This window comes from Hylaeus volcanicus, chromosome 6 (assembly GCF_026283585.1).
Source record: "Hylaeus volcanicus isolate JK05 chromosome 6, UHH_iyHylVolc1.0_haploid, whole genome shotgun sequence".
NCBI lineage: Eukaryota > Metazoa > Arthropoda > Insecta > Hymenoptera > Colletidae > Hylaeus > Hylaeus volcanicus.
In genome coordinates, this window is record NC_071981.1 from 7,519,070 (window position 1) to 7,528,637 (window position 9,568).

The following is a 9,568-nucleotide window of genomic DNA, read 5'->3' on the forward strand; positions in this document are numbered from 1 at the left end:
TCAGTGGTCAATATAGAGTGGTCAATATTCAATGGCAAATGTTCAGTAGTCAATATTCAGTGGTCAGTGGTCAATATAGAGTGGTCAATATTCAATGGCAAATGTTCAGTAGTCAATATTCAGTAGTCAGTGCTCAGTCGTCAATACTCAGTGGCCAGTGGCCAGTGGTCAGAGGCCAGTCGTCAATAATCAGAGGGCAGTGGGCAGTAGTCAGTGGTCAGTGGTCGATATTGAGTAGTCAATTGTCAGTGATCAATATTCAATGGCCAATGTGCAGTGGTCAATATTCAGTGGTCAGTGGTCAGGCTACTCCATTTAATGAATTTTCGAGTATTCTGAAATTTCAATGTTAGTTCTGGTTCTGTTTATATTTCAGATAATCAGAGTGAGAGAGATTTTTGACGGTGAGAGGTTAGCATTATGCAGTCTTCTGAGAGATGAAGGAAGGTAATACAAGAAAATGTATTACATACAACTCCAGTAATGCAACATGAAGCATAAAATATCGAGTATGTATTACTTACAAAACAAACTTTTGGCAAAATCAATTACAAAAACTAAAGAAGAGAAGTGAATCTATTCCCAAAACAAGATTCACCGCCTAGAGGACAAAAAAGAAAAACTGGAGGAGTCCTTCTTTTTTGAAAATACATTCATGATGCATGATACATATTTATAATATGTAGATTACCCAGCTCTATATGCAATTCGGTAATGTAATATGAAACATAAAATATCAATTACGTATTGTTTACAAAATAAAACGAAAGAAACTTTTGGTCAAATCAATTACAAAAAATAAAGAAGAAAAGTTCTTCCACCCCCAAATGAAGATTCACCGCCTGGAACACAAGAAAGAAGAACTCGAGGAGTCCCAGTCCGGACCAAGTTCCGTTCGTCGCGCATCGATTCACGGATTCGTATTGAACTTGATCCCATTCCTCGTAGCCCAATTAGCTCGCATATAGATCCGCCCATGATGTCGCGTGGGGTGGCTTTTGCCCGGAGCCTGCGCAGTGACAAGCGGCGAAGCGCAGCTTTCTGGGGGTTGGAGGAAAGACAGAAGCAGAAGAGGCAGCCCCGTGAACCCGTGGCGACGCGTCGGGTAGGCACGTCGCGACCCCCGACGCCTAAACATCCACGACCATGAGACCGTCGGGCGCCGGCTACGGGCCACCGAGTTTCAACGTTCACGTTCACGCCTCGTCCAGTGATTCTCCCCGTCTAATCGCCGTCTAATCCGATCCGTAACCCATCCGAAATTAATCCTCCGCGCAAAGATCGTCCGAGCCGAAAACCGTGATCGCCGTTTCGTGGACCGAGGGGTGGAAGCAAAGGCGCGGGGACACGGAATCTGGAGCACGAACAGGTGGTGCGGCAACGGGCCAGAGATATATCTGGAGAAGTAACAGGTACTGTGACGAAAATCCTTCTATTCTATCGCTTCGATTTAGAGGAGCGATTTAGAGGAGTTGACGAGGATGAGCGATGAGGATATGGTAATAGGTAGACTGCGGATCTTTATGCAAAATAAAATCTTGACAAACGTGGCTACAAAAAAAAAATTATACATGTCGAATTGAGTAACCTCCTCCTTTTCGAAGTCGGTTAAAAATTGAACCTAAATAGGACTTTATTTTATTCTGCGAATATTATAACATGAACTTTACTTTCAATCTTTTTTATATTTTTGCATATTGTTTCCAATTTGTACTTTCTTGTACATTCAAATTTCCTATAAATGCATAAAGATCCGCAGTCTAGTAATAGGCGAGAGGTGTTTGACGTGTTGCAGGTGGATTATGTACGGATGTGAGTGTGAGACACGTTCTACATGGGAGATTTTGCAATTTTTTTATGATGTATTTTTATGGTATACGGGGTGGATAAGAACGGGGTATTTTTAATTTCTTTTTTATTTGTATTGAATATCTAATATTTGGGTAATAAGTGTATAACTTTTGAATAGTTTGATTAAAAACTAGTTTGAAATAATTGAGGGAGGTGTTTCATGTTGTATTTCTATAAGAGTCACTAGTAATTTGACAGAATATTGAACTATTTCGTTGGGAAATGATGAAAAATATAACATTCGAATAGTGTGATTAATTTCAATCAATAAAATGTATGTTAAAGGGATAATTGAGGTACATTTATGAAAAAATTGAGGAAGATATTTTATGATGTATTCTTATGGAATGAAAGATAGTTCATGCAGAATAAATAGGGACAATTTTTCATATTTATCATACGTGTTCCTATAAGTCCCATTTGTAATCAGTCTTTGATATTCAACTATTTCAATCGCAAATGATGATTAAAAATATAAATTTTAATAATAGCCTTTCTGATTTTGATCTGAATAAGGATTAAAAATATAATTTTTATATAACAGTTTGATAGATTTTGATCAATAAAATGCATATCTCAAGTATAATTGAGGTAAATTTATGAAAAAGTTGGAGGAGTATTCGATGATAAAAATATTAAACAAAAATTATTTGCCTGGATTTTTTAAAACATTTATACCTTCCTGATATGAATGAGTGTGGCGATGGTAGGGAATGAGTCATAGAAGTATTGACTGATGTTTGCAAGCTTGTATTATTTATATAAATTTTACGGAATCCTTGTCGATAAATATACTTACGTAGTTGGTAATTATTTAGCATTTATTTTACGTTAGATTTGTTAACAATTAATATTCGGTAGGTAATAATCGGTAGGTAGTTAACAATTAATATTCGGTACACGAGCTTCCCTAATTATTTTCTGTGAGAGAAAATATCTCTATATTAGAGTCACTCTTGGCACCGCCAAATGAAGATGAATCTGTTTCCTGTCAATATAAGCTACCGTCCATAAATCATCGAGCACGCAGTAATCGCGGAATGAGAACGAATTGATATTGCGGAATTATATGAATTAGGGAATGAAACGGCGGTTGAATCATTTCAGAATGATTCAATTCCTTATGTTAAGGTTTCCGGAGGGAGTTTAAAATTTCTTTTTATTGATTCAATCATACCAATGATATTTTATTTGAAAACAATATATATTCTTGCACATAACTTCTTACATAATCTTACAATAATAATCGGGTTGTTATTTTTCAAATTTAAAGGAGAAACAACTCCTCGATATCAAACTCATTTTATTCATCCCTATGTAACTTTGAAATTATATGAAATTTTAAAATTATAATGAAAATTTCGAAGAAAAGTTATACCATTTCTCGAGTCTACAAACTAATAGCAAAAATGTTCCAAATTAAATTTCCAAACAGGCAAAGAGGCAAATGGCTTTCCCAAAGTGGTCTTTAGCATTCTATTTTTCAATGCAAGACAAATGTTACAGAAAATTCGAAAAGGACGAGGTACCTGAATTTGACATGTATATATATAGTTTTTTAAATTTTATATTAAAGTAAACGTGAAAGATTTTAGTATTATATTATTAAAGTGTAAAATTATAAGGTCTCCTCATGAATTCTATTGTAATTTCTGCTGAAGCTTCAGTGACAAACCATCGCTATATTTTTATAATTTTTTTTATATTAAATTTTGTTAATAATCCATTCAATTATTAAGAAGATTGCACTGTCCTGCTTCCAAAGATAAAATCATAAGGTTTCCTCATGAATTCCATTATAATTCCTTTTGAAGCTTCAGTGACAAAGCATCACCATATTTTTATAATTTTTGTTAATACTAAATTTGATTTAGAGAGAATTTAGAATTTAGATTTGGAATATTTTAGAGAAGCATTTGTCTTTTCGTTACATATAATTGGAAAAGAATGGATGTGTAAGACATTTAAATTAATTTGTGAGATGATCAATTACTTTGGCAATGTTTGTTCTTAAAATTGAAAGTTGATAGTTAATTTAGAGAGAATTTAGAATTTTGATTTAGAATATTTTATAGAGGCCTTTTTCCTTTCGTTTTTTTATTTAGTAAAGAAATCGATGTACATATAGGATATTTAAGTTAATTTGGGAGGTCACCAAACAGTTTGGCAATATTTCTTCTTAAAAATGGAAATTGATTTAGACAGAATTTAGAATTTAGATTTGGAATATTTTGAAAAAGCATTTGTCTTTTTGTTTTAATAATTGATAAAGAAATCGATGTGCAAGACATTTAAATTAATTTGCGAGATGATCAATTACTTTGGCAATATTTCTTCTTAAAAATGGATTCTTCTTAAAGATTGCACTGTGCTGCTTCCAAAGAAATATAAAATCATAAGGTCTCCTCACGAATTCCACTATAATTCCTGCTGAAGCTTCAGTGACAAAACATCACTATATTTTTATAATTTTTTTTTTATATTAAATTTTGTTAATAACCCACACAATTATTAAAAATATGGCACTGTGCTGCTTCCAAAGAAATATAAAATCATGAGGTTACCTCATAAATTCCATTATAATTTCTGCTGAGTCGTGCTATGACAAACCATCACTATATTTATATAATTTTTTATTTGTATTAAATTTTGTTAATAACCCACCCAATTTTTAGAAAGTATACTACACTATGACACTATACTTCTTCCAACCAAACAAGAGGAAGGTATTACAACAAAATGGATCCCATACCACTCAGTAATACAACATAAACCATAAAATATTAGGTATATATTACTTCCTAATAAAACGAAAGGAACATGTGGTACAAGACAACGTTATTCGCGATGCATCGAGATCTGAGAATGGCTGAGTGCAATCGACGAGATTTCAGAGACTCCAACGCACGCTAGCATGGGTCACGCTTCCTTCCTTTCCTCCTCAGTTTCACCCCGTTGACTTTATCGGGTCTCGTATCGGTATTTTTACCGTTCACCGCTCAATTTTCTTCTTCGTTGCCATTCGATGCCACGTATTTGCCGCGCGGATCGCGTAGCTGTTTCTCGTTTCCCAAGGACGTGGTGATTTGTAGCTCGGGGCACACGGTCGTAAGGTACGAATTATGCGGGCGCACGGCTCACCTTTTTCACCACCGAACCACCCTCGAATTTCCCTCCGAGAAGGGTCACGTTTCTTCGTTTGCGCAGCGACACCAGCAGCCGCTGAATCCCTATAAATAATTAGCCAAAGGTAGAACGAGTTTCCACATTTGCATGAAACTTGACGTGGAACGGTTTTTATCGGATTAGGTGACTAATACGACTTTCGAACTCGTTTTACTATTTCGGGGCGATCTAGGGGAAATTTGCGAAGACGATTAATGGAAAGCGAGGAAAGCTTTTGGAATTTTTAGGGCAGTCGTTTTAGTGATCGAATATTTTGGCAATATTTGTTTTTAGAAATAGAAATTGATAGTTGATTTAGAGAGAATTTAGAATTTAGATTTGCAATATTTTAAACATTTTTTCTTGGTTTTTGTAATTTGTAAAGAAATCTAATTCTAATTAATTTGCGAGATGATTAATGTTTATTCTTAAAAGTGAAAGTTGATAGTTGATTTAGAGAGAATTCAGAATTTAGGTTCGCAATATTTTAAAAAGCCATTTGTCTTTTCGTTTTTAATTTCTTATTAAAAACAGAAGGATTTTTACACAAAATATAAAAATTAATACATTTTAAGCTATGTTTAATGCATGTGCAATGTATATGTGTATGCGGTTTTCGGATGTTTTGGGGAATTAATTATCGTCTTTATTTATTCAAATGAAATAATTACGTTTCATAATAAAGACGTCCGAATACATATCCTATTTCTCTGTGAAATTAGATTACACAAGATTTATGTCAATTAACTGTTAATAATAACCATTTTAAAATATTGTTGAATTTCACTATAAGTCTCCCTTCATGACTGTATTATTCAAGTTTATGAAATATCCTGACAAATAACTTATCGAAAGTGCTATTAATTAAAAGTGTCTCTTACAACATCGATAAATATACGAGTAAACACCATTAACAAATCATAAATAAATGACAATTTCGCGCCTTATGGAAGTTTGAAGTGAAAAAAGAAAAAAACAAAGCCAAGGACGCTGTCTTTAGAATAGCAGAACCATCTAAGCGAACAAGTATCAGTCTATTCTGCTATTGTGAATTTTCTTTCATTGTGGTAGGAGATTATGATGCCAGTATTGAGTCAGCATTGTTGAGAAAGACAGCGTGAACGGGTCCATTTAACGCATTGTCAATAAATGCAACAGTTACATAAGATGAACTGCAGAATAAACACCGAGAAAAATTAATAAACGGGTAATAAAATTGTATAAATTCTTCAATTAACATTTCCAATCATACCATCATTTATATCGTTTAAAAAATTAATCGAATTTAACAAGCAATTATACAGGTTAGATTTCTGTATATATATCTTAGTATTCAAGAATTATAATAATATAATTACAACAATAAATGATACAAAAGTTAATATAATCGTATATATTGGACATATATAATCTATTTTATATAATAATGTGTTAATATTATTGTTATAAAGTTAGATAACAAATATTTCTGTTTATATATCTTAGTATACAGCAATTATAATAAAATAATTACAATAAAAATACAATAAAACGACCACCCTGTATAATATTTCTAAATAAATAATAAATACTAAACACACAATTACCAAGTATATAAATTAAAAATAGACAGATTACGTTTACACTGTAGCCAGTGATACGTGTAAATATAAAGTTAATAAAGGTTAAAAGCAAATTCAGTTATAAAGTTTAACCTACAAAGAAAAAATCTACAACCCCTAATTTTATCTATCAGCGATGATTATCCGAGTTATAATTCTTGATTACGTTAGGTATAATATATAGAGAGAATCGTCAGGCTTGAAATGAAAATTGAAATGGCTTGGGGGGAGCTTAATATTTCGATATAATAGTGCAACTGTTCTCGCAGCAGAAATAATTGGCCACCCAGGTAAACAACGTGGCCGAACGTTAGAGGAAATGTGTGCAGGACTCTTTGCACAGCTATGAACAAAATAATCTTTTAATGTATTAAAGTAATAACAGCGTGGTGCTAGGTGTGAGGCAACACGTTGGCGAATTAAAAAAATAATGAAACACGAGGTTGATAAATGAACAGCAACGATGCAGCTAAATAAACACTGTATTAGGTTAGGAGTCAAATACACAAATTAACGCGTAATTACACGACAAACAAAACACCAATGTCAACGTGCAGCGTGTGCGATAAATTATTTTTGGTGAAATGCAGAATATTAGGGGAGACAGGAACTGGTACAGATTTGGAAAAGATTGAACAAAGTTAAAATAAGTGTATGTGATTGTGAAAATATTATTTATATGTATAATGATTATATAATTTAATATTGGATATATATAATGTGTTATATATGATAATGTTTTAATATTATTGATATAAAGCTACATGACAAATATTTCTGTAAGTAGATATTTTAGTATGCAAGAATTATAATAATATAATTACAGCAATAAATAATACAAAAGTTAATATAATCGTAAATATTGGACATATACATATGTTGTATTGTATTGTATATAATAATGTTTTAATATTATTGATATAAATTTAGATAACAAATATTTCTTTATACACATCTTAGTATGCAAGAATTATAATAATATAATTACAATAATAAACAATACAAAAGTTAATGTAATCGTAAATAATGGCCATATATAATCTATTGTATATAATGATGTTTTAATATTATTGATATAAAGTTAGATAACACGTATTTCTGTATATATATCTTAGTATGCATGAATTATAATAATATAATTAACTAATATAATATATTAAAATAATGTAATTAATATAAAACAATAAATAATACAAGAGTTAATACGATCGTAAATGATCGTTGAAGAAAATGTAAGAAAAGAGAAATGTACTCAAAACAATTGCTTCGATGTTACAAAACCATTTAATTCTAATCCTCTTAAAGAAATATGATAGATTAATCTGTGAAAGATAATAAGCTACTCTACTATTAAATGTAAAATGATTGAAACGTCGGAGGAAATAATTGGGATGTCTTTACAGTATAATAATTACTAGCACAAAGGGAATTAAATTCTTAATTACGATTCTGTGTAATTATTGATCGTTCTAATCGGGTCGAGTATGATTAATGTCCAACAACTTCAGCGAACGCTCCACTGGCTATTCCAATATGAAGCACTGATAGTGTTTTAAGAGGTCTTAACGCAGCGATACTGTCCGCAGCCTCCACAATCGTTCAGAATTTTATTATAATGTTAATTTCTTTAATCCATCCTTCACATTATCATTCATCCTCGAAAAATATTTATATGTATTTTAATGAGTATTAAAAAATAATCGAGTGATCGAGTCATTATTAAGCTTGTCAAAATATTGTCAAATAATTTCGTTTTATTGTTCACGGAAAAAAAGACATAGTTCTTTTAATATATAAATATTTTATTGAATTATATATTGATTATTTGGGTACAATACCTTTCGACATCTTAAAAGTCCTGATCTTTATTCAGTAAAAATTGATCTAAGTGATTTTTGACATTGTTATTTGAGGTAAATCTTTTTCTATTTAAAAAAATGTGTGCTGGAACAAATAACGATGGGATGCATAAGATAAACAATTACACCGAATCTACAAAAATTGTAAAAGTATGTAGTTATTATACTGTGGATCCTTACGCAATTTTATATTTGTACAGACCCAGATCCAGATTTGAAATTTAAATGAAGGCATGTTTTATTTTCTAAATAGTGGAGATTTTATTTTTGATATTTTATATATTTTTTTTGCCTTTATCATACATTTTCCCATATTTGCAATAAATTAATAAACATGCAAGATCTAATAATGATATATTGTAACATGTATTCATTTTTGATATTTTATATATTTTTGCATTTATCATAAATTTTCCCACATTTGCAATAAATTAATAAACATGCAAAATCTAATAATGATATAGTGTAGCATATATTTTATTGTTGCTATTTTATATATTTTTGCATTTATGATGGACAAAATACGTAGTAACTTTCGAAACGACCCAATAACTGAATTAGTACTTTTTGCAAACTGTGCTGTTTTTAGTTTGGATATAAGTGAGTTAAATCGGTGCCATCGTTGGCATAGAATTTTTTACAGAATCGACGCATCCTTTTCTCGCTTTCTCCGAGCAATTCTCTGGAAATGGTGATCGATGTTCCCGTATTGTTAGAGTCGAGCATTGATTGGCCATTGTCCAGCAACCGCCGCGATAAAGCACAGGGAATTTCCGGTGATCAGATCCTAATTGTTCCAGCATTCTCCAAGTTTTTACTCTTTCACTGACACCCGCGGCGATGCGATCTTTCTCGCATTTTACCTTCCTTAATTTCATGCCAATGATAAGACTCTTGGGCAATGTTTCCTCTTAAAAATGAAAATTTTCGCGTGGGTTTTGAAACTGAAACAAGCAGATATTTTAGATAGGATCTTCTCCACCTTTTTTTGGCATTTTTATGGTAGTTCTGAGAGTGATAAGGCATATCTCAATGATCAAACGGTTTGGCAAGGTTTGTTCTAAAATGTGAAAGTTGATAGTCGATTTATAG